Here is a 25,866-nt window from a genome sequence, read left to right on the forward strand (position 1 = left end):
TGTGTTTAAGTATGTGTCAGAGTCAAAAACAATGCACAAGGAAAGACAGAAAGGGAGACATTAGACATGCTAAGGAAAATGGAGTAAACTTTTAATTTTTTTTCCCTGTCAAAGTACATTAAACTCTCAGAGAGAACCATTTGCATTTATGTCAGTATCTAACTTTTCTCTGATATCTTACACCCATGACCCTGAGAGTTACCCCCCACTCAATTTTGTGGCTTCTAGAGGAAAATCCAAATTTCTTTGTTTGGGGGTACTGCTTTTTGGCTTTGGCAAAGGTTCTTGAACAGACCTGGCCACTGATATGGAATCAAAATACATGGGGTAGACATAGCTTGTTGATTCCACACTGGCTTAAAAATTAACTAGGCAATTTACAGAAGAGGATGCATGAATACTAGAGAAATGCAGATTAAAGCAATAATAAGATACCATTTCATATCTATCAGACTGGCAAAAATTAAGTGTCAGGAGCTGGAATTCTCATAAACTACTTGTGGGAGTGTAAGTTTATATATCTACTTTGAGTTTAGCTAGGTCTAGCAAAGTTGAAGATGCACATATTCTGTGAACTATCCAACTTTTATATGTATATATTTATCTCCTAAAGCAACTCTTGCATGTGTATAAGAATGTTCACTATAGCATTGTTTATAAGAGCAATCAAAATAAAGAAGCAGTCAGAATAAACAACAGCTATATATATATCAACATGTATGAATTTAAAAATATGATATTAAATGAAAAAAGAAACAGAATTATGTATCTGGTATAGGATATAATATACAACTGAAAACATGTAAAAATACCACATTTTCTTACAAACTCATATGTAACAACAATATGAAAAAAGGTATTGAAAGGATAAACGCTAAACTAAGTACATTAAATTTAAAAAATAAAAGCAGGTTCTGCCCTGAGGACACAGGAAACAAACAAATAAATGTGATTTGTTATTAACTGTATTCGACACTCCCTTAGACTATCCATAGTGCTTTCTCTTTGCTTTACCAACAGAAGCTTTCAAAGTTGCTTAAGTCCTCTTTGTTTAAAACCTGACTGTTGGCTTCTCCTTGACTTCTTGTTACAGGATAGGTCAGGTTATCTGTGTCTTCAGACAATCAGAAGAAATTCTTTTTACAAAAACAAAACTTTTCCATTAATAGGGCATTTTAGATAGCACCTTCAGGACACCCTATGAATCCCAACCCTATTTTCATTTATTTATATTTTCATTAATTCCAGTCTTGTGTCAAAAATTTTTGAGAGGCTTTTATATGCTAAGTATTGGGAATACAAAAATGACTAAGAAATGGTTTGTTCCATAAGGAGCTCACAGTCTATAATGGCATACACAGTTATTTACAACACAGATAATTACAATTTTTTTTTAGCTCATGCTTTAGAGGATGCTAAAAAGGGAATTGATTATAATATTACTTAAGTTTTTTTCCCTTCAAAGTAAATAAAAGAATAATGTCTTGAAGAAAGAGAATCATTTGTATTTATAGATCAGTGTCACATTTTTTCTGGTATCTCAAATCCATGACAACTAGGGTTAAAATTTATGTTTCCAATCAGGCCTCCTTGAGCTCCAAATTTATATATCCAATTTTCTACTGTACATTTCTACTTGGACATTTTAAATTTAACATGTCTGTAATGGAATTCCTAAATTTCTTTCCCAGATCTACTGTACCTAAATTCTTTCCCATCTCAATAAATATCAACTCTATTCTAGGTGCTCAGATCACAAACCTTGAAGTTAACCTTGATCCTCATTACAAGTTAACCTTGATCCTCATAGTTTCCATTTGCCCCTCTTTATGCCTTCTAAACTCACTCTGTGTACCAAGAGCACTGATGAGTGAGTTCTCTTTCTCTTTGACTTCCATTTGGGTTCAACCAATGAGAGGCACTCAGGAGAGTTGAGGGACAGTAAGGTTGGTGTCCTTTTCCTCTCCACAGCTCTTTTCTTGCCATATTGCTGTAGGATGGTTGTGACCCTTTCATGACCGTCTCCATACAACTACGTTCTCTTGGTTCCAGCCACCATTCTTTCCCCAACAGCTTCATTCTATAACTAGCTCTTGGGTGTATCATTATGCCTTGTTGTCTTCCTTAAAACTTGCCCCATATTTTTGTAAATACTTTATTTAACTCTTCTCAAATTATCCAGTGTAAATGTGCCATTACCATTACTTGGTCCAGGCCAGTCTATCTTGCTTGAATTATTGTGCTAGCCACTCAGCTGACATCCCCTGCTTTCTCCCTTGTCTCCATATAATCTGTTTTCCATAGAGAAGCTATAGGTTGATCCTTTTAACATGTCAGTTAAATCCCATCACTCCTTTGTCTGAAAACCCTCTAATGGACCCCCATATTAATTTGAATAAAGGCCAAAGTCCCTATGATTGCCCAAAAGGCCCTACAGGATAGCTATGGTCCTCTCTTTCTTGTCTAACTTCATTTCTGTTACATTCCTAAGGGAAAACTGTTTCTCTTCTCAAAACACTTCTGACACAAAAAATGTGAGTTTTCCATGCCAAACAATTCTTCAGTGCTCTGTGGACACCAGCTGGGTGTCCTACGATTTAATTAAATTCTCATACTAACAAACCAGAGTTAGCACAGACTGCCCCCACAACAGGTTAAAGGCTTGATCCCACATGACTGCCCTCCCTACTTCAGACACCAATTACAGGTCATGGGTCCCCAAGTTATCCCCAAGAAGTTATTGGACACTTCTGTCCAAGTTGGATACAAATCAGTGGCTCCCCAAACCCCTATTCGGTTTGATTATTTGCTATCATACCTCACAGAACTCAAGGAAATTCTCTACTATTACTTTTTTATTATAAAGGATACAAATGAATCACAAGATGAAGAGCTACATGGGGCAAGGTCTGGAAGGTTCCCAGTGTAGGAGTTCTTTTCCTGTTCCAGGAGTTTCTTCCTGGAGGGATGCTCCACCCTCCTGGGGTAAGGATGCATTCACCAACTCCGGAGCTCTCTGGACACCTCTGTCTAGAGTTTTTATGGGGCTCCATTATACACATAGGTATGGTTGATTAAATCATTGGCCATTGGTGATTAACTCAATCCCCAGCCTCTCTCCCCTTCTCAGAGGTCAAGGGTAGGGCTGAAAGTTTCAATTCTCTAATCACATAGTTGGTTCCTCTGGCAGCCAGCTCACATCCTAAAGCTATCTAGGGGCTCATTAACTGTCACCTCATAAACATAGACTCAGGTATGGTTGAAAGGGGCTTATTATGAATAATAGATACTCCTCTCACTCTTATCACTCAGGAAATTACAAAGATTTTTGAAGCTCTATGCCAGGAACTGGGGATGAAGACCAAATATATATTTACTCTATCAAAATATCACCTCTTCTTTTTGCTCTTTTTTGTTCATCATATGTTTACCTACTAATGTTCCTCAAACAGGCACGCACCTCAGGACCTTTGCATTTGTTGTTTATTCTTCTTGGAATGCTCTGCTCCTAAATGTTCTCATGGATCATATTTTCAGCTCTTGCTTAATTCAGTTCTTGCTTAGTTGACATTCTTGGAGAGACCTATTGTGACTGTCTTATTTAACACTGGAACCTCTTCTACCTACTTAGCTTTATTTTTTTCTATAACATTTACTGCAGCTTAATATACTTTTTATTTTTTAATTTCTTTTATTATCTGAGTTCCATGACTGGAAGGTAAATTGCATGAAAACAGAGTATGTGTGGGTTCACTGCTTGACCCAAGGTATATAAAAAAATATTTATTCCATGAATTATTGACTGAATGTAGTGAATTAGAAAGGCACACAAGAAGCCTGTGAGGGTCGGAGAAGACTGAGAAATTGGTTTTATTCTTCTGTTTTCTCACCCTGGCTTCACCAATATGCTACCACTTCTGAATGGAAATTCTAGTTAGTTTGTGCCTCCAGACCACAAAATCTGTCAGCTCACTATGCCAAGAGGCAGATCTAAAATTTGAAACTCAGTTGCAAAACATTCCTCTTTTAAATGAACATCACAAATGCAAGACTCAAGTAAACAAAAGCATAGATAGTTTTGTTTCCATTGGAAAGGACAATAGTTCTAGAGTGTGTATTGCTTCCTAGTATGATTTTTCTTGACATGCTTTTTTCAAGGCAAGCTTTATGATTAATGAATTTGCAATACCAAAAACTTTAATGTGCAATTTAATAATTTTGTTCTTTAATAGCAAGAGGAATTATGAAAAAGAGATTACTTAATTTTTTTCATAAATAGCAATTTAACTGAGGGAAGTTGCCAGTAAATATCTGCTTAGTGGTTTTATCATATCTCATATACAAGATTTTCTGTATTTTTCCTCAAACATACTTTATACTATGAAGCTTCAATTAAGACACCAAAATTTAAATCAGATATCAAATTTCAGTTCATATTAAATAACTACAAGGAATCTTAAAAGATCCATCCTGTTTTTTTCATTCATATTTCACAGAAATTTTAAAAAAGGGACAGTTTATATAAAATCAATAAGAATAGCTAGACAACAAAAAGGGAACTTCTTTTGTGAATATATTATACTGTTTGTTGACCATTGACATACAAATTTTTCTCATAGTCTAATTAAATCTGCTCAAATTTTTGTGATGTATCTTAGTTTTGTAAGTAGATTTTGAGACACATCAGTTATTATCAAGACAAAAAAAGCATTTACTGAACTTCTGGTGTGTGTCACTTATTTTGCTAGACATTTTCACCTGTGCTTGTTTGTTTGTTTGCATTGTTAGCAATGTCTTTATTGAGATATAATTCATATATCTTAAAATTCACCCATTTAAAGAGTGCAATTCAGTAGGTTTTTAAAAAAAGTATATTCATAGAGTTGTACAATTATCACACAATCAAACTTTAGAATATTTTTATCACCCTAAAGGGAATCTCTCACCCTTTAGCAGTCACCCTCCATTTCTTTCCAAACTTTCCAGCCCTAAGCAACACCCAATCTACTTCCTATCTCTCTAGATTTGCCTATTCTGTACATTTAATGTAAGTGGAATTATATGTGTTTTTTTGTGATTAGTGTCTTTCACTGAGCACAATGTTTTCAAAGTTCAGTATTGTAGCATGTATTAATATTTAATTCCTTATTATTGGCAAGTAATATTCCACTTGAAGGATATATACCCCATTTTATCCATCCATTCATCAGTTGATGGACATGGATTGCTTCCATTTATTGGCTATTATGAATAATGCTGTAATGAACATGGTACAAGTTCTGGTGTGGATGTATGTTTTCATTCTTCTTGGGTATATGTACCGAGCTCCTTATGAGGAACTGACTGTTTTCTAGAGCAGCGGCACCATTTTATATTACCATCAGCAGTGTATAAGAGTTCTAACTGTTCTACATTCTTCACTCTTTTATTTAACAATAGTGAATAATATTTATTTATTAATATTTAACAATTGTTTAGCTGGATGGATATAAATTTTATTTTATATGTGAAGAAACAAAGACTCAGAAAAAGCATAAATAATCGTACAAAACCACAAATCTAATAAGTGGTAGAGCTAGTTTTTAGCTCATTTCTAATTTTAAACCTTTACCCTTCATTCATTCTAAAATTGTATATTTTCCTGAAGTAGTTTTGAGGATCATTTACATTTAGCACATATTTGTGTCTACTATGTCTTTGGAGTTGGGGAAGCAATTAACTCAATTTGCTTGTAGTCTGGTGAGATTAAGGTCTCAGAATTGTTTACAGATAGGTCAGCAATTTTAGGTCTATTTGAGGACCCAAAGAAGTTTTGTTTATGTGGCTTTTTGTCTATTGACATACTTAGTATTAGTATACTTAGTATTAGAAATTAAAAGTGAAAATAATTAAACATTTGTTAATTAATTTAAATAACAAATGTGTTGCTAAAATAGTCTTTACAAAAATACCTATAATGTCTAAAAAATAATTTAGTGTGAAGAGTGATATTATCTCACTTTTTTGCACAGTTATTTAATGTCAGGCTTAATGGGACATAGTTGAATTCTCATGTCTGCTCCTGCATTCAATCTGTTGCAATCTGTTGTTTTGGTTGAAGTATGTGAAGCACCATGCATATATGTGTTTAGAAAATGGAGTATTTTAATAACTTTTATAGATAATTATGGATATGCTTCTTTGTAGTATAATTTACAAGTAATATAAAGGTTAACTGCAATTTGGAATCTGAAAGATGATGAGTTCTTCACATTTTATTACATCATTTTAAATTCCATTGGTCTAACATACTTTGAATGGATCTTTTAGCAATGTATGATTTTATGACAACATGGTTTGGTCATTTGGAAAATATTGGATCACTGAGTTATATGGAACTTCTAAATGTTGATGTATTTCATGATACAATATAAAATAATCACATCCACCAATGTCACATTCATAAACAATTTGATTATTGAAAACAAATACAGTCAGTTGTTTTCCTTGAAGTCAAGAGACTCTCTTCATATCATATTTGAGAAAATATATTTTAAAATCCAAGGTATGGAAGCAACCCAAGTGTCTATCCATACATGAATGGATTAAGAAGATGTGGTATATATACAATGGAATATCACTCAGCCATGAAGAAGAATGAAATCTTGCCATTTACAATATGGATACATCTAGATGGTATAATGCTAAGTGAAATAAGTCGGTCAGAGAACAGCAGATACCACATTATTTCACTCACATGTGGAATTTAAGAAACAAAACAAATGAACAAATTAAAAAGGAGAAAAAAAAAGACTCTTAACTATACAGAACAAACTGGTGGTTCCTAGAAGGGAGGTGTTAGGTGGATTGGCGAAATAGGTGATAGGGATTAAAGAGTACGCTTATCATGATGAGCACTGCTTAATGTGTAGAATTGTTGAATCATTATATTGTATACCTGAAACTAATACAACACTGTATGTTAGCTATACTTGAATTAAAAAAAAAAATTAAGTTTGAATGCTATTCTTTTCCTGTCCATTATTCTTTCAAGTAGAAATGGCATTCTATGGAAAAAGGCTATTAGTTTGGATCTCGAAGAATCACACAAATGCTTTTCCTCAGGAAAACTATTGTTATTTTGGTATGTAGCAGAAATACTTTATATGTAATTAAAGTATACTCTAAGTTGAGATTTAATAAGATTAATATATTATTTTTACTGTTTCATCAAGAATTTTTAAGTGAAACTGACATTTAAAAAATACCTGGTTACAAAGACTTCAGTGACCACTAACTAGTACAATTCAGTGCTGCTGGCTTGATTTCTGATAAGGCATAGTAATTTTAGATAAGGCACCCGTAATTTTACTTATTATTGGTTTTACACCATTAGGGCAAATGTCAATGCAGTGAAAAACACAAAAAGGATCATAGTAATATTATAAACATAATTTTATGGATATAGCATTCATATAAAAGTGGACCCAGATGATGTCCAAAATACTTTTTGAGAAGTATGAGTCAAGTGATAGATGTAAATATAATGGTAGTGTGGGGAATAAATATTCTCTTTCAAGAAAGTTAAATGTTTATTATTTTTTAAATCTTTGATTATTATTCAGTAATACAAAAGTATTTAAAACATTAATTTACAAGGAAACAAATTTCTTTAAGTATCTTCTCACCTCAAATTCTATGCCCTTAATTTTCCTTAAGTGACCTTCAATAGAAATTATTTTTATATTGGGAAAAAATAACTTCTAAACAATTACCCTTGAGTGAGAGATATTTTATTCTTTTTTTAACACATGATTTTATTTAGTCTGTCCATTAAAAATGAATATTTGAGAACATTTAATGATATTAATGGATTTCAAATTAAGAGTTCAACTTAATATTTTTACATTTCAATATCAGGTATTAATAACAGAGGTAGTCAAAATAATTATGGCCAAAACTATTATGTCAAAAACTTATAATAAATGCTTGGTGTTAGTCTACACACAATTCAGTTTTTGGTGTAAAGTTTTTTGGCTTCAAGAAAGAACATTTGGTTTGCTTCACTAATGGGAAAATCTCTTAATGCTGGGATGTCATCTTCTTGGTATTTCTTTTGCTGTTGACTTTTAGCATAGTTGTCCATAACTGTATGAATGGAAATGAGTGGAGATGTACTCATCATGTTTATTCCAAATGATAGTACATAACCAATAACTGTAGTAGTGAAGTGGTAGGCAGGCAGTGCAACTGTCCAATATTTTTGAGGCCAATAGGTTTAGTCTAAGGAGTTTAGTCAAGATTCAAGAACAAAAGCCCCTTCAAGACATAGTATGTAGCCTAATTGGGACTTACGAACAAAGCCATAAATTGTGGCAATGGCGATGGTGAATTTTCCACAATTTTCCCTGTGGCTTTAGACAATCTTGTCACACTACAGCCAAGATGCCTGGGGAATAGGGCCTTCCATCCTCCCTCCATGGGTGTATGGGAGTGTGGGTGTTGAGATATTGTATTCTTAATAATTCTCAAGAATTGTATACTATCACTTATAAATGTACATTATTGCACAATATAATATAGTAATAATATAAAGTATAACATAAAATTCTCTCTCTGTTCTACCCCTGTCAGCCTATTTTTAAAATAGCATTTTTAAAATAAAAATGTGTTATGCAACTTGCTTTTTTAAAAACTTAATATAGATTTATCTCATTCTTGAGGATAAAATTTTTGTGGATATCTTGTGGATATCTTGAGGATAAAATTTAAAAGAGTACATTGAAGATACTCAGTAAATATTTGTTAAATGAATGAATGAATTCTTTACATTATCTTAAGAGCTGCCTGCGTAATATACCCAGATCAATGAAGGATAATTTGTTTATCCATTCCTCTTTTGATAAACATCCACTTATTCCTGGCTTTCAGTTTTAAAGTAACACTATAGAAGAGAAAAAGGGTGGAAGAATGCTTCAGGCAATATGAATAGCATGGATGATGAGACCTAGAAATGTGAGAGAGAAATTACTTTTCTGGGGAATTTCATGTTTTTAGTGAAAGTAGTGTGCATGTGTGTGTGCATTTGTGGTTGAGGGGGGCAGGTGTTAAAACTGGACAGAAAAGGTGAAAGATAGGATGAGATGGGCAAGCAAGTGCAAAATCGTAAAGGGGGGTATGTAGCCATTTAAGAAAAAGTCTGGGGGCACCTGAGTGGCTCAGTTGATTAAGTGTCCAACTCTTGATTTTGGCTCAGGTCATGATCTCATGGTTGTGGGATCAAGCCCCACGTTGGGCTCTGAATTGAGTGTGGAGCCTGCTTGGGATTCTCTCTCTCGTCTCACTCTGCCCCTCCTCTGCTCACGGACACCCTTTCTCTCTCTCTCTCTCAAAATAAATAAACATTAAAAAAATTAAATAGTCTGGACTTCATTAGTGGAGAACCATTGAAGAGTTTAACTGGGTGAGTGACAGGCTCAGGCCTGGATTTACAACTTCCATCCTCCTCTGTGCAGATGTTGGAATAAAGTGATATTTTGTAGTCAGTGACAGTTGTCTTATTTTAGAACTTTATTAAAAGTTCTAATTTGAAAAGCTATATCATAATCCTGTATCATGTAACTTGTGTTCACTGTTAGGATAGATTCTAAAATGGATTTTTAACATAGCCATTATATGACTATATCAGCAAATATTTATTGAATGTTTACTATGTGCAGCGCTGTTCTAAGTGCTTCACTTGTATTAATTTGTATTAACTTATTTGATCTATACAATACTGAATTTTATAAGAGAAATCAATAAGATCGAAGTTATAGCCTTAGGAAATAGTGGAACTGAAATTTAAAACTAGGCAATCTGGCTCCAGAGTCCATGCTGTTAAACATTTCACCCTACAGCTTCCTAAATCAGATTATTCCTATAATATGTAAACAAAACCCAGTGGACTTACATATGAAACTGTTAGTCAAAAAATCCAGTTACATTTGTTCATGTACAGAGTGACATAAGTTCAACTTATATGTTCTGCTTTTATTCCATTTTTTTCTTCCGTAAATACAAAGAAGCAAAAATATATTTTGCGAATTAGTTTGCTGATGTTAATTATAGTGTCACATTATAAAAGAAAACAGTTTTTAAATTTGGTGAAGTTCCTCTAGCTGAAAAAAAATCACATCTGAAAAATTAATGCTGGATATCAATTAATCCAGCATTAATTGATATACCCATTAGATATATATGGGTATATATGTATTGTTGGGTATATATGTATTGTTGATCAAGAAGAGGCTGTAAATATGTTAAAAACTGAGAACAAACTGAGGGTTGATGGGGGGTGGGAGGGAGGGCAGGGTGGGTGATGGGTATTGAGGAGGGCACCTTTTGGGATGAGCACTGGGTGTTGTATGGAAACCAATTTGACAGTAAATTTCATATATTAAAAAATAAAAAAAAATTAAAAAAAAGAGGCTGTAAAGCAACCAGAGAGTTTTTTGGGGTCTTAGGGATTGCAACCTGGGAGACACAGAATCCACAGAAATCGAAAGTGTGCTCCCAGTTAGGAACGGGAATGCAGGCTTACAATGGCAAAAGACATAAGGTTGTGTAACTTGTTTTGAAAGAATTATGATTGGCACTGGCAGAGTTTAAACTGACTACCTAATACACAATTGGTTACTTAGCTAATAGGCTTTACATCATTTCTATTTCAGTTCAAATTAGAAGGATGTGTTCAAGGAGGTGGTGGAGTTGCAACTGACAAATTGCAGTTGACAAAAGTAAAAAATTCATGGTGTTCTGACAGCTGAAGCAGGAGACACGCATAGGTCCTCGTTGTCCTTTTGACACTATTTTGAAGGACTCTCCTAGCAGTGGTTATTTCATTTTGAATCTTCTTTCACATGTATATGTATATGATATGTTTACATTTATAGTTCTTGGTCACATAAATTGCTTTTTCTCGTGCTACCAAGATACTAATGATCTTTACAGATACAGGCAAGATTGAATGATTTTCATAAAAAAAACTAAAATTGCAGAGAGTGTCTATACTCACAGAATATTTCTAGATTATAGCCTATAACATAGCTGATAGGACTGGAATCCTTAACAGATTATCTAGTCCAACACCCTCATTTTACAGGTGGGGAAATGGAGGCTCAAAAAGCTACTTGTACAAAGTGGCAAAAGTAAAACTAGAACCCAGATATCAGGATTTATGTTCCAGTTACTTAACACTATACAACTTGATAATCAAATATTTTTATATGCTCTGTTAACTCTTATTACACAGCTTGAAAATTATAAGATGAACATCATACTGTTTTGGGTTTTTTTTTTTCTATTTCTGTCATTCTCTATGTACTAGCCAACAAGAAACTTGTGAAATATATACTTACGTGATTTATCTGACCTCAGCTTGAGTTTTATCTGTTCAATCTTTATCAGTTTCTGCATTTCTTTTATCCTACATTCCCAAAATGCCACTGATTTTTTAAAATCATTTTTCTGAAAAAGAGAGAGAGAGGCAAGCCAAGAAACAGACTCTTAACCATAGAGAACAAACTGTACCAGAGGGGAGGTGGGGTGGCGGATGGTGAAATAGGTGATGAGCATTAAGGAAGTGCACTTGTTGTGATGAGCCTGCTGATGTTATGAAAGTGCTGAATCACTATGTTGTACACCTGAAATTAATACTACACTGTATGTTAACAAGTTGGAATTTAAATAAAAACTAAACAAAAAAAAAGACACCTGTGGATTTTCAGCTGCACAGGAGGTCAGCACCTTTAACCTGTGTTGTTCACAGGACATCTGTAGTATATGATCATACTGAAGAAAAACATTTGCCAGTTAAAAACAGACTCAAGTTAGATTGCCCCCTTTCAAATCTTTTTGTTCTGCTTATTTTTTTCACAGTGTTATGCTCCTTTTTTTTCCCACTTGACATTATCACACAGGCATTTTTTTCAGTTTTAAAAGGCTTTTCCTAAAAATAGTTAAAAATCTGACTTGCCTCTGTGTAATCAGCACCTGAATACAGATAGCCCTGTTCACTTCATCGCTTCACTACAATTGGACTTTCCATTTGTTATTAAGTTTTTCACTGTCATCAGTATTGTTTCAGTGAATATCTTTTTTAAGATATTTATTTTTGAAAGACAGAGCACGAGCAGGAGAGGGACAGAGAGAGAGGGAGAGAGAATCAGAAGCAGGCTCAGTGCTGTCATCAGAGAGGCCGATGTGGGACTCAACTTCAACAACCTTGAGATCATGACCTGAGCTGAGATCAAGAATTGGAAGCTTAACTGACTGAGCCACCCAGTGCCCCTCAGTGAATATCTTTCAACACATAGAATTTTATCCTTAAGAATGTAATCTCAAATAGAGAAAATCTTATTAGAAATGAAAAAATAAATAAAATCACTTTTTGTTATGATGCCTTGTTTCCTGAGGAACTTAAGAACAATGTTCTTTATATAGTTCTTGCTCTTATTTAAAGGAAATTAGGATCTGGAGAACCCCTCAGGCACTCAGGTTTTTTTTTTTTTTTTTTTTAAATTTTTTTTTCAACGTTTTTAATTTATTTTTGGGACAGAGAGAGACAGAGCATGAACGGGGGAGGGGCAGAGAGAGAGGGAAACACAGAACCGGAAACAGGCTCCAGGCTCCGAGCCATCAGCCCAGAGCCTGACGCGGGGCTCGAACTCACGGACCGCGAGATCGTGACCTGGCTGAAGTCGGACGCTTAACCGACTGCGCCACCCAGGCGCCCCACTCAGGTTTTTTAATACAAGAGCCAATGAAAACCAAAGATTCTTGTGGCCCATAATATTCCAGTTGTTAAATTTGATCAGTGGTGGGCACTGAAATCTTTCCAAGTCCATAAGTAACTGTTTACCTATGAAACATCCTGATTTTCTATTTCTTAAAAAGTATCATTTAAACTCTGATTAATCTCTGTAACCCAGCACATACGAAAACTTCCATGCTGAGGTTTCAGAGTGAAAATGTTAGTATCTTTGGACAAGTTGTGCTTTTGAAAATATTTCCCTATTGATTGCTTCTGTCATTGACTAGCATTCCATTGTTAGATTACATGATAAGCTTGAGGAAGTCTAAATAAGAATCAATATTGCTTTTTAAATGGATAGAGGAAAATGATTACCAAAATCAACTATCTTGCAAAAATGATTTTTTTAAGTTTATTTATTTATTTTGAGGGAGAAGAAGGGAGGGAGAGAGGGGGAGTGTGTGTGCAAGGGAGGGACAGACAGAGAGGGAAAGAGTAAATCCCAAACAGGCTCTGTGTTGTCAGCATGAAGCCTGACTCAGGGCTTGATCTCAGGAGCAGTGAAATCATGACCTGAGCTGAGGTCAAGAGTTGAGCACTTAACCAGCTGAGCCACCCAGGTGCCCCAAAATGATTTATTTTTTTTTTTTATTTTTTTTTATTTTTATTTTTTTTTTTTTTTTATTTTTGGGACAGAGAGAGACAGAGCATGAACGGGGGAGGGGCAGAGAGAGAGGGAGACACAGAATCGGAAACAGGCTCCAGGCTCCGAGCCATCAGCCCAGCGCCTGACGCGGGGCTCAGAGCCTGACGCGGGGCTCGAACTCACGGACCGTGAGATCGTGACCTGGCTGAAGTCGGACGCTTAACCGACTGCGCCACCCAGGCGCCCCAGCCCAAAATGATTTAAAGTGGATTATTTCACTTGAGTTTTTCAGAGGTGACATGTTACAGTGAAAGGATCAGGACTTCTATGTTCTAGTCCTAACTCAAATTACCTTTATGACATCAGGCATATCACTTTCCCTTCTGGCTTTCAGCTTCCTGATTTTGTAAATTTTGGGAGTTGAATGACTTCTTTGATTCTTTACAATATTGATTTTCTGAGTCTATGATCATTTAAATAAGTATACTTTAAAAAGACACTTCAAGTTATTTTTTTTAGATAATTTTTTGAAAAATCACCTTGACATGTAGATTAATGGTGGTAAAACCAGTGATGGAAAATATGGGGAACAAACAAACTGTGATAGGGAAAAATGTGAGGTATTTTTCTTTCTTTTATAATGCTCCCTTTCCCCCACTAAAAGTCTCAGATAGGCAGTGAGCTTTGTAACAACTGTTTGCTTATGTTCAAATTGGGAAGTACATTTGGAGCTATATACATATACACATACCAGACATGCACACACACACACACACACACACACACACACGCACACACACACACACGCACACACACACACATATGCACTCTCTCCCTTCTTCCAGTTCTGTTCTTAGGTGTATGGGGTCAACCTGGGACTTCAGTCTGGGGAAAATAAGCACAATGTTACTCTAATGCTAATAATAACTGTAAAACTTCAAGATAAGAAAATGTATTCTCGGAATATCAGTCTAAAAGAATTGGCTGTTTTTGAAGTGGAAAGATAAATAGGTTTGAATTTAGGTTTTAAGATCTGGCTGTGTGATTTTAAGTAAATCTTGTGTCCTCTCTGTCTTTTCTTCCTTTGCAAATTGGTGATGCCGATAATAATAGCTGCCTTACTAGGTGGTTTTAAGGCTCAATGTATGTGAAAGCACTTTCTAGTACCTTTTTAGTTGTTTTGAATTTTGGTTAATTTTTTCATTTAAATTCAAGTTAGTTAACATACAGTGTAGTATTGGTTTCAGGAGTAGAACCCAGTTATTCATCACTTACCCAGTGCTCATGCTCATCACTCATTCAGCCCATTTCCCCACCCACTTCTGCTTCAGCAACCCTCACTTTGTTCTCTGTATTCGAGTCTCTTATGGTTATAGTTGTTTTGATTTTTATTATGTCTAGCCTATTTTCATGTACAGATTAGTGGAAACAATGTTATCATTCATGTATACTTACCTTATACAAATGAAATATTTAATAATGTTCCATATCCATTTTGATATAAGGCCATTTTTATGATAGACTTTTATCACTTTAGTAACTCAAATAGAAGGTTAAAATGAGTAGCCTATTACTGAATAATTACTGCATATTTTTTATCTTGGTAGAGTTACTAACCTGGTAGAATTTCTACCATGTTTCTTATTTTACAATGATAATGAAATCAACCATAGTAATAATAATATACCTCACCCTTGCTGATGATCTCAGTCTTGTATTTCTTGGGTTGCCAGAGTAAACTGTTATTGGCTCTTTCCAAATGGCCTTAACTGCTGTTGATTATTCAGTTCATCTGACCAAATGGAGGGAACAAAAGAGTATATATAGTCAACTCTTGATTACCTGTGTTCTCAGTTGCACAGATAATTCCAAACAGCAACTACTTCAGATGTTTATATTTAGTTCATGAATGGATTTAAGAGCTTACATTTAAATATAGCCATGTCTGATAATCTGGGAATTCACTTGTCTTTGGCTTGTTGCAATGATAATTAAAACTTGGAAGTGTTTTCCCTAACTCTAAAATATTTTTTATTGCCTAGAATACATTGGCCCCCAACTCTAACTTGTGGATCTTCTTGGGAGAGTCTTGTTTATTTGTTTCCTTCCTCTCCTTGCCATACAAAAGACTCACATGTGCTTGAGTCACTTTTGCTCCTTTTTTTTTTCTTTCTGCTCTGAGTAGGTGAATCCACTCTCTGCTTAAAGTTGGAAAACTAAATTTTTATACATTTGTTAATAGTTATTGTTTAACTGAATTTGGTTCCAAATTCACACCAAATTATTTAGTTCTATTGACATTGTAGAGATTTAACACTTGCCTTTGGATTTACGCAGTTTTGAAATATCTTAATTGATGTTCACTTTAGTATTTAGATTTTTTTCCTTAAAAAAAAAAAGATTTTCTGCTGCCTCTGATAGAACTTTTACAACTATGAACTAACACTGTTACAACGTAACTCTGGTATCCCTATAAAACAGTGCCTGAAAAATTCCAGAAATGGCAGAGTCCTTTTTCCCAAATCACACTTAGTAGATTTTCCTGTATTTTGGTGTTTGCTTCCTTTCCCAGTGCCTTTTAAATCTTCACTTGGTTTAGATCCTTCAGTTGTTAAAAAATTATTGATGGTCTTTATAATAATCTACACTTTATAAAATACATTTATTTATGGGATCCGGGTAGGAATTGTATTTAATTTAATTGTACTTAATTTCAATTCCACTATACTTGGTAATATCTGGTTAGAACTGCCTGTGTGTAAGCTTGAAAATTAGTTTAGGACTCAATTGTAGCTCAATTCTGGAGGTATAAGGGGTTTCTTTTAATTCTCCTATTAATATAATTTGGGAATTACTTATTTTTCTATGTTGGGAAGAAGTTTGGTAAACAATGTTGTGTTGATTTCCTAGAAACTTAACTATAAACTCTCTGGAATAATTGTAGGCATGTAGATTTTTTGTAGGACTGAGGGAAATACTTTTCTCATAGAATTTACTCAAAGGCCATTGACTCTATGGTTTTTGTTGACTATAAGTCTGGTATAAATTTCCAAAAGTTTGGTTGACTTTTCAACTTAAAATAAACCAGGAAAGTTTTGGTTTACTGTTTATATTCTAGATAGGACTTTCCTTTTTTTCCTTTACAATAATTTTCATTACTTCATTAGATATATAACCCAAGGCCTCAGAATCTTCAGAAGCAAATGCAGGTTTTTCATTGATGTGTGTGTTGGTATATTTATCATATGAAACAAGAACTTGTGCTTAATATCAAAATTGAAATTTTAAATGACAGATTGGTATAAGATTTAGACATTTAAATATTCTTATCATTTTCAGATGGACATTTTTGTGTTGTTTGGCTTATTACTAAGTAAAATTATAAGCTTGTCTCTTCTAAAATGAGAAAAATTAGCATGACCTTGTATCTCCTTAATTGGGAATTACATTTCATGGAAAATTGATTGACTATTTCTATGAATGCTATATTAAAAACTTCTCTTCAGAATACTTGGCAAATAAAGAGCATTTGTACCAGCTTTATGAAACTAAGATTATATTGTTAGGATTACTCTAGATGATGGGTCTATTATATCTATATTTGTTGATTTTGAATTTCTGCATATGTTCAATAGTGATGAATTGAGCCTAATTATTCTATAGAATTTCATCATCCATATTTCAGGCTTACCAAAAACATAAAATTCATATAGAATTTTTACAAAATTTAGCAACTTTAGGGTTCTGTTTAGGTAGCATTATTTAGAAACTGACATTAAGTGAGAATAAGTTATGACTATATTTGATTGCCTGGTTTACACCTGTGTTCTTGATGTACTATTTCACAGTGCCTCCATTCATTTAATAAATGTCTTAATTTGGATGACAAATTATCTGAATTAATTCACATAATTTCTTTCAACAAGTATTTGTTAAAGATCTACTATGTGTCTGGACCTGTTTTAGGTACTGGGGAAATAGCTAATAGTAGACAAATTAAAAGACAAATGACATCAAGTAAATGTCATTTGGTAATCAGGTAAATTGTCTTTGTCATGGAACACAACAAAAATGAAATATGTCATTCTTGCACAATAATTGAGTACTGCTGGAATCACAGCACATTAAAAAGACAGAAAGACAATGAAATATCACCTCACACCTGTCAGAATGACTAAAATCAACAGCACAAAAAAAACAGGTGTTGGCAAGGATGTGGAGAAAGGGGAACCCTCTTGCACTCCTGGTGGGAATGCAGACTGGTGCAGCCACTCTGGAAAACACTATAGAGTTTCCTCAAAGAGTTAAAAATGGAGCTACCCTATGACCCAGCAATTCCACTACTAGGTATTTACCCAAAGAATAAAAAATACTAATTCAAGGGGATACATGCACCCCAATGTTTATAGCAGTATTATCCACAAAAACCAAATTATGGAAACAGACTAAGTGACCATTGAGTGATGAATGGACAAAGAAGATGTAGTATATATATGCAATGGAATATTACTCAGCCATAATAAAGAAGGAAATCTTGCTATTTGCAATGACATGGATAGACCTGGAGAATATTATGCTAAGTGAAATAAGTTAGTCAGAGTAAGATAAATACCATATGATTTCACTCATATGTGGAATTTAAGAAATAAAACAAATGAGTAAAGTGGGGGGACAAAGCACGTGAGAGGCAAACCATGAAATAGACTCTTAACTATAGAGAACAAACAGAAGGTTACCAAAGGGGCAGGGGGGGGGGAGGGGGGTGGGGGGGGGCAGTGAAATAGGTGATGGAAATTAAAGTGTGATGAGCACCGGGTGTTGTATGGAAGTGTTGAATCACTATATTGTAGATCTGAAACTAATATTACACTATATGTTAGCTAACTGGAATTTGAATGAAAACTTTAAAAAGAAAAAAAAATAGGTCAGAAGCAAAAAAATAACAGAAAGGACCTATCAACATTTTTAGAGAGGTTAAGAGATATACTATAGATGTGTCAAATAGGATGGTAAGAATGCATTATTTTTAAAAAGTCAGTGAGTAGTTAAATTTTTTCAACTTTGTTTTAAACTGGTAGGTGTAGAAGAGACAAGCTGGAAATACTCATTTAACTTAATTATAATTGTTTTTTTAAAATTTTTAAAAATGTTTGTTTATTTTTGAGAGAGAGAGAGAGAGAGAGAGGCAGGGTGCGAGTGGTGGAGGGGGCAGAGAGAGAGGGAGACACAGAATCCAAAGCAGGCTCCAGGCTCCAAGCTGTAAGCACAGAGCCCAACGAGGGACTGGGAGTCATGAACTGTGAGACCATGACCTGAGCCGAAGTTGGACGCTTAACCAGTTGAGCCACCCAGGTGCCCCAGTTATAATTGTTTTTGACAAGTAGAGCAGAAATCTCAAATGAGGTTGCTTGTCACTTGTTACAGCTTATTAGTACACCTGTTATTAAAGAAACTATAGAGAGTGAATCAGCTGAATAAAATCTTGGCTAGTGGAGGTATGCAAAACGTAGCATTAGCAAGCTGCATAGGAGGCATAGAGTTTAAAATGTTGCGAGACACTGACCTGGATCATAGATAGTAAAATAGGCAGGGTCACCTTTCCAATTTTTGAATTCAATCAAAGAATGTATTTTGTATTAAAAAAGAATACTTTCTTAAAACATTCCCCTAAAAAAGCTTTGGTGGCATAAGAACAGCTGAATGGGTTGGCCAAACAACTGTATGTAACTTTTTTTGTAGTTCTTTCTTTCAGCTATTAAAAATTAGAGGGGTACCTAGGTAGCTCAGTCAGTGGTTGTATTGGTTTCTGCTCAGGTCATGATCTCACAGTTTTTGGGATTGAGCCCGACAGAGAACCCTGCATCAGGCTCCCCACTGACAGCACAAAGCCCAGTTGGGATTCTCGCTCTCCCTCTCTATCTGTCCCTCCCTTTCCTTCTCCTCTCCCTCTCCCTCTCTCTCAAAATAAGTAAATAGACTTTAATAAAAAAGAATTAGAAACTGTTTTCTGATTACAGTATCTTTCTATATAATTCAGTTTTATTGCAGAAAGGTGATGTTAGAAAGGGTTAATACAATAATATAAGTCCCTTTGAAATGTTTTTTGTATAATTACTTATCCACATAATGTATGTAGTCTTTCAGTTGATTCTACCTTCTAAATTGTATTTGGTGTTCAGAGAAGTGTTTAAATTTTTTTTTCATACAGTTAAAAATTTAATTTCTAGGTATAACATCTTCTGAGTAGAGAATTTTCCAATCTGTTTATGTAGACTCAGTCCTCTTAGTCATTAGATTTTATTAATTATTTACAACATTTTAAATAATATTAAATTATAATTTTCCTAAATATAAATTAGTTTGCCTTTTAATACCATTAAATCTACCAACAAAGTGTTTAACTTTTAAAAAAATGCAAAAAAGGACTTCATGAAGACTGTGTGAGGTCATTGTCTTCAACTAGTTGTCATTTTTTTCCCCCTAGAAACATTTGTGTTTTACTGGAAAAAGCCTGGGCTTGGGGATCAGATCTTCTGGCTTAGAATCATGGCTCTATTGATTACAAGCTATGTTATCTTGGACATATTTTAATCTTATTTAGCTCATTTTCTTAAGTTTGTTGAAACAGATAAAAATGCTAAGTACTAACACTTACGCATAGGAAGTATTTGGACCATCATACGTGCTCAAAAAAATGTATATAGAATCTGTGTCTACATTTCTTTAGTTTTTCAAATTTCATTATTTATCTCCTTTAATTGGATTTGATTTTCTACTGCTTACATAGCAGTGGAGATGATTTTCAATTTCAGACAGTTAACAGTAGTAACTAAACTGGCAGCAACTCAGATATGGCTCAAATACTGCTGAAGTCTAGAGCAATTCCATCTGGTTTATCCATTGCTGTGGCTACCTATCTCCAACTATTCTGGGAGCTAACAATTTAGATAGAGTTGGTTATGAGTTCATTTCAACTTTATTGAGCACAAAATAAGTGGTAGGCACCGGTAGTTAATTTGTGCTTTGTCATGGAGATGAATATTACACAGAGCCTGGCCTTCAATGGCAGTCAGGTAGAAGTACCCCTTGTGGCCTATCATTTGCTCTTCCTCCCCACCACTTTTCTCTATAGAATTATGGATGGCGCTAAGATTCTTATCTAATTCACAGCAGGGGTTTTAAACCTGGGTGGGGAGCCAACAGAATCCATCAGACAGGATGTACTTAAGATCTGTGCGTTTGCAGAGCCTGCCTCCTCTGCAATTCCTCTGGGACTACTGGAGTTATAACACCTTTTACAAGCAAAGTTCTTTTTAAATATCACTCTTAAATGCAACAGTTGCAATCATCTTCTTGTTGCCTTTTCAGATTTTTATCTCTTCAAAAGGTGGCGTCTGGAACTACTGAGGTTATTTTTCAGCACTACCACATTGACTGTGGCATTCTATTCCCTATAAGGCTCAGATATTAATACATGTTTTTTTCTTCTTCTCTGGATCACATGGCCAACTTTTGCCTTCAAGTTAAAAAAATTAAAAATCCTTATTTATTCACGTGACAATGGTAAAACCATAAATTTTAAAGTTGCATTAGAAAATGATTTTTATAAACTTGTTTTAAAATTCCATTTGTAACCTGCAAGTATTATATGAAGTGATCCTAACTCTTTTAAAATCTTGAATCATGCTTTTCTATGCATTTGTAAGAGAATGTCCCAGTATGAAAATAGGACATCCTATTTGTGACTAAACTGATCTTTGTTTATAGGCTGAACAAACATACATTGACTTTTAATGTAATTGTGAAAAGAAAAAGGCCTTGAAAATGTTTAGAAATATTTTGTTCATGTTTACTTTAGCATGTTAAAAATCATCTGTGATGGGATATCCTTAACCACTTCTGGACTGAGGTTTTAATTGTCTTTCTTTCTTTCTTTCTTTCTTTCTTTCTTTCTTTCTTTCTTTCGTATTCCTTAATATTTATGCCCTGAATATTATGGATTTTACATGGGAAACATTAGATAACATTCAAAAAACTCTCTAAATGTAATGTGTTGGTTTTTAAAAAAATTTTTTTAAACATTTATTTATTATTGAAAGACAGAGAAAGAGCGTGAGCAGGGGAAGGGCAGAGAGAGAGGGAGACACAGAATCCAAAGCAGGCTCCGAGCTGTCAGCACAGAACCCGACACGGGGCTCAAACTCACAAACTGTGAGATCATGACCTGAGCCGAAGTCAGATGCTTAACTGACTGAGCCCTGTAATGTATTTTTATAATAAGATGATGATAGCACCTATTGAACCCAGAAATCAATGTTGAAGTCAAAATAGTGAACAAAAAGAACTTGCTACTTATCCAACTGTATTCAGCTATTAAAGCACAATCAGACACAGCAAATTCAAAATCAATATGAAATTTCCATTTCCCCTTTACGAACTCATAATTCAAGTTTGTAATGGTGGAATCTGTATTACTGGCCTGCTCTCTGATCAGATACTCAGTACAGTGATTTGGGAATCTGTGAACTATTTGTGATTCTGTAAAAACTCAAATACGCAATCTCCTTTAGTTGTTGTTCAGTTTTGTTTTAATTTAAAGTTTTTAGCATACCTTCTGATTTCAAAGTCTTAGCACTAACAACAGCTAGGTCCACTGGGATGTCCTGATGCCTATGGACAAAACAGGAGGAAAAAAAAATGGCATGGACTGGGCTATCTAGATTGCTGATCAAGTAATTAGGGGCACACCTAACTAGGTGGGGGATTTGAGAAGGAGTCTAAAAGGCCACTAAGAGCCAGAGAACTAGCCAAATCAATCTGTTGGGGAAAACTAAAATTCCAATATTTGAGAGTTTAGGGACACTTACTAGGTCTGATTGCATTCGTTCAAACATAGGAATACAGGTGGGGAGTCCTCAGCACCAGGAGTTTAGAATTTGGAGAAATAAGATTAGGTGGAGAAAAAGAGAGAGTATGGGAGTGAGAGATTGGGTTGGTAATGAAAAGCAACTACAAACAATGGTAGATATGTGTGTCTTGTGCTGAAAGGTCAACAGAGCTAAGTGCTAGTGGATTGAGCTATCTTAAAGAACAAAAGGTGTCAGGGGCACCTGGGTGGCTCAGTCAGTTGAGCATCCGGTCCGTGGGTTCAGGTCCCATGTCGGGCTCTGTGCTTACAGCTCAGATCCTGGAACCTGTTTCGGATTCTGTGTCTCCCTCTCTCTCTGCCCCTCTTCAGCTCGCTCGCTCTCTCAAAAATAAGTAAACTTTAAAAAAAAACAAAAACAAAAAACAAAACAAAACAAAACAAAAAAAACAAAAGGTGTCATATATCCTTCTGTAGGTAAATTCTTTCATTTTAGTAAGGACCTCAGGATACATTGTATTAAACACACACACACACACACACACACACACACACACACACATGCACACACAACCTAAAAAACAAACCTCCGATAGAATTTCAGCTACATTGTCGGGGTGAAGTTGTTTTTAGAAGGTGGATCATTTAGGAGTACTATTCTCCATTCATCATAGGGTTAAGAGGGCAGACTTTGTAGCCAAACTGCCTGATTTTGAATCTTAGACATATAACTTAATAGCTTAGGACTTGGGCAAATTGCTTGACCTTTTTATGCCTCGGTTTCCTTATCTTTAACATGCGGATAACACTATGACCCACTGCATAGGATTGTTGTGAGGAACAAACAAATAAATATATAGAAAGCTCTTCCTAAGCAGTTGCTTAAAAAGCAATTGCTATATAAGTTTAAGCAATTATTATTATTGTACAATCACGCATATTGGGCTAGGGAAAGGATTCCCTTGATTTACACTAGGCAAGTTGTAAATACCGGAAACAGGGAAGGATATGGTGTGTTTGTACAAGCAACTGTTCTAAGCCTTAGTTGTATCAGAGAGGTTCCTCAGTCCTTCGTAGGAAAACTTCCTACACTTCTCCAGGTAACTTCCTCTTGGCTAGCACCTGACCATCTCAGCCGGCAGCCACAGTGCACCCTAAGACAGCAGCACACTTGATGTGTGCAAATATTTGAGTGTATTTCTCAGTCTTTCATCAGTGTTGTAAATTTTGTATCTGGAATGTTTGGGAATGCCATGGTCTACAAAATCTTTGTATTTAGATTTGGAACCAGGAGGCCATATGCTTGTTGAGGAGAGAGGTTTTGGAGAATAAAACATAGCAGGGGATCTTGACTGCCAGGCAGGGTGCTAATTTCCTGAGTAACTCCAAGCATATCACTTAAATCAAGATCTATTTTTACATCTGTAAGTTGTCAAAGTTCAATTTACTCACCTCTTTGGTTTTCTAATTGCCTAGCCTAGCTTTTAAAATTATTTTGTAAATAAAGCCTTACTGAGAATTTGAGCATTTCTCAGTCTTACGTGGCATTAAAATTCTAGGTCCCTTAGAGCATTACTCCTGACTTTTAGAAATTCCCCACGATGTATTCTAACTCTGATGTAAGAGAAGATACCTCTTCCTTCACCTCCAGACTTCCTTGGATTAGGAATCAGAAGGCCTGAATTCATATCCAATCAAATGATCTCTGGTCAAGTTTCTTTACTTTTTGAAAGCTTGGGGTTTTGTCTGTGAGATGAAAGTAACAATGCGACATTTGGGATGAGGATTAAATAAGGTAACACATAAAATTTCTTAAGACAATACTTTGCTAAATAAGGCCTTTTTTTCTTAATCTTTCCTTTCCTGCCTCCTAATTCTGATGGAACTTCTTGAGAAAGAGCCAATTCTATATTCAGCACTATTGAAAAAATTCTTTTATTGTTTTTTTTCCCTAAAGGACCAAAGAATTCCATGTTTCTGAAAGGCCAAATATTACAATTTTTATGTGCGAATTGTGGAGATGTAGCCATTGACCAGTTATCATCCATAGAGAACAGTGATGTAAAGGCAGCCTGTCTTCTGCTGAAGGAGGGATGTTTCAGGATACCTTCATTTCCGGATCCCAAAAGGATGAGCTAATAAAGCACAACGGGCTGAAGGCCCAGCTGTGAGGTTAGGAGCCTAGATGGCAGGATTCCATGGATTGTTCTTGCTCTTTTGGGATCTGCAACATGAATAGACCTCAGTTGATCCAGGAATAGACTTCCTTTTGCAGCTAGAGAGAGAGGAAGCTGAAGGAGAGGTGAGTGTGCCTGGAATAGACAGGGGAGTTTGATCTTAATTTAGGGAGTTCCTGGGTATTCTTGTCTTGTTTGTACACAGTAGATTTTAATAACATTTTAAATGAGAGTTGTTTACATTTTAGGAGGGAAATTCTCATACATTTGGTGGGAAAAAAAACAAAAACAAAAACAAAAACCAAAGACAGTCTGTACCTCACTCAGTCCATGAGCCACATTTCCTGTGTAGTGGTCCCTAAGTGATTCCTAGGAGCACAATCACTGCATTTATTAAACTTTTATTTACTAAGAAATGGACAGTAGCATATGGGAGCAATGACAATAGCTGACTGATGAGAAAACAAAGAAATTCCAGTATTTTGCTGTTTTGAAAAAAGTCATTCAGAATTTAGTCATATTGGTTCAGCTGTTGTAACCAAAGACTGATAAGATAATAGAGGTCTTTGTGGTGGTTTTGTACTGAAATCCTTTATCTTTATGATGCACTGGGGCCCTTTAGAGTGGAAAGCTTTTCAAACTGCTGTTGGATTCAGAACTCAAATTAGCTGCTGGTACACTGGGACAGGGGTTCCTTTCTCAGGCAGTCACCACAAAGTAACTTTTATCAGGGGACCTTCTGATAGATTGTTAGTTTCTTTAGCTTACCCTATTTATTTTTTGTTGACTTTTTGCTGCCCTATTTTGTGACATTTAAAAGAAGGCTATATCAAAAAAGGCCAATGCTAAATGATGGACTGTGCTTGTGAAGTGGGGACATCACAGCCCATCTGATGTGTGAGGAGTCTGCAGCATGAGCACAGCAGTTTAACCAGGTTACCTGTGGGCAGAAAAGATCAAATGCAGCTTTCTTTTATGACCAGCATTGTATTTTGGCTTTCTTCTCAAACAATGTCCATTTGAAAAAAAAAAAATTAGAACTAACCAGGGAATTCACTCTTAAGAGCTTTTCTTTTCAACTTAATTTAAAATCTTTCTGGATTGTTGGCTGAGTTCTTTGGTTGATGCTGCTTTGAAATTACTGCTAAGTGCTTTAATCTTTCTAGGATTGATGTGGAGAAGTGTGTCTCCATCAGAACTCCACTCCAGTGTCACTGCCTTCCCTCCCCATCATTCTGAACACACATACTTGTAGTTCACCAGGTTTCTTGTAATTTCATTGTTAAGTCTTATTAAGCTTATTATAGTGATGTGTGATTCAATGACTGAGCACGTTTAGGTGGAAGTCTTGTTTTAAATTCCCTGAGACACATTTCTAGATAATGCCATTTGTTGATGTTCGTTT

At 35.1% G+C, this 25,866-nt stretch overlaps 1 protein-coding gene and 1 pseudogene across 17 annotated transcripts in view; one reads left to right on the forward strand and one right to left on the reverse strand.

Moving 5' to 3' along the window:
* SOX6 (SRY-box transcription factor 6) overlaps window positions 1-25,866 on the forward strand; it is a 693,831-nt gene that overhangs the window by 456,795 nt on the left and 211,170 nt on the right. The window lies entirely within an intron of this gene.
* Window positions 7,991-12,209, reverse strand: LOC132662228 (phosphatidylinositol N-acetylglucosaminyltransferase subunit P pseudogene; annotated as a pseudogene).

The sequence above is a fragment of the Panthera onca genome, chromosome D1, assembly GCF_046562875.1.
Source record: "Panthera onca isolate mPanOnc1 chromosome D1, mPanOnc1 haplotype 2, whole genome shotgun sequence".
NCBI classification, from domain to species: domain Eukaryota; kingdom Metazoa; phylum Chordata; class Mammalia; order Carnivora; family Felidae; genus Panthera; species Panthera onca.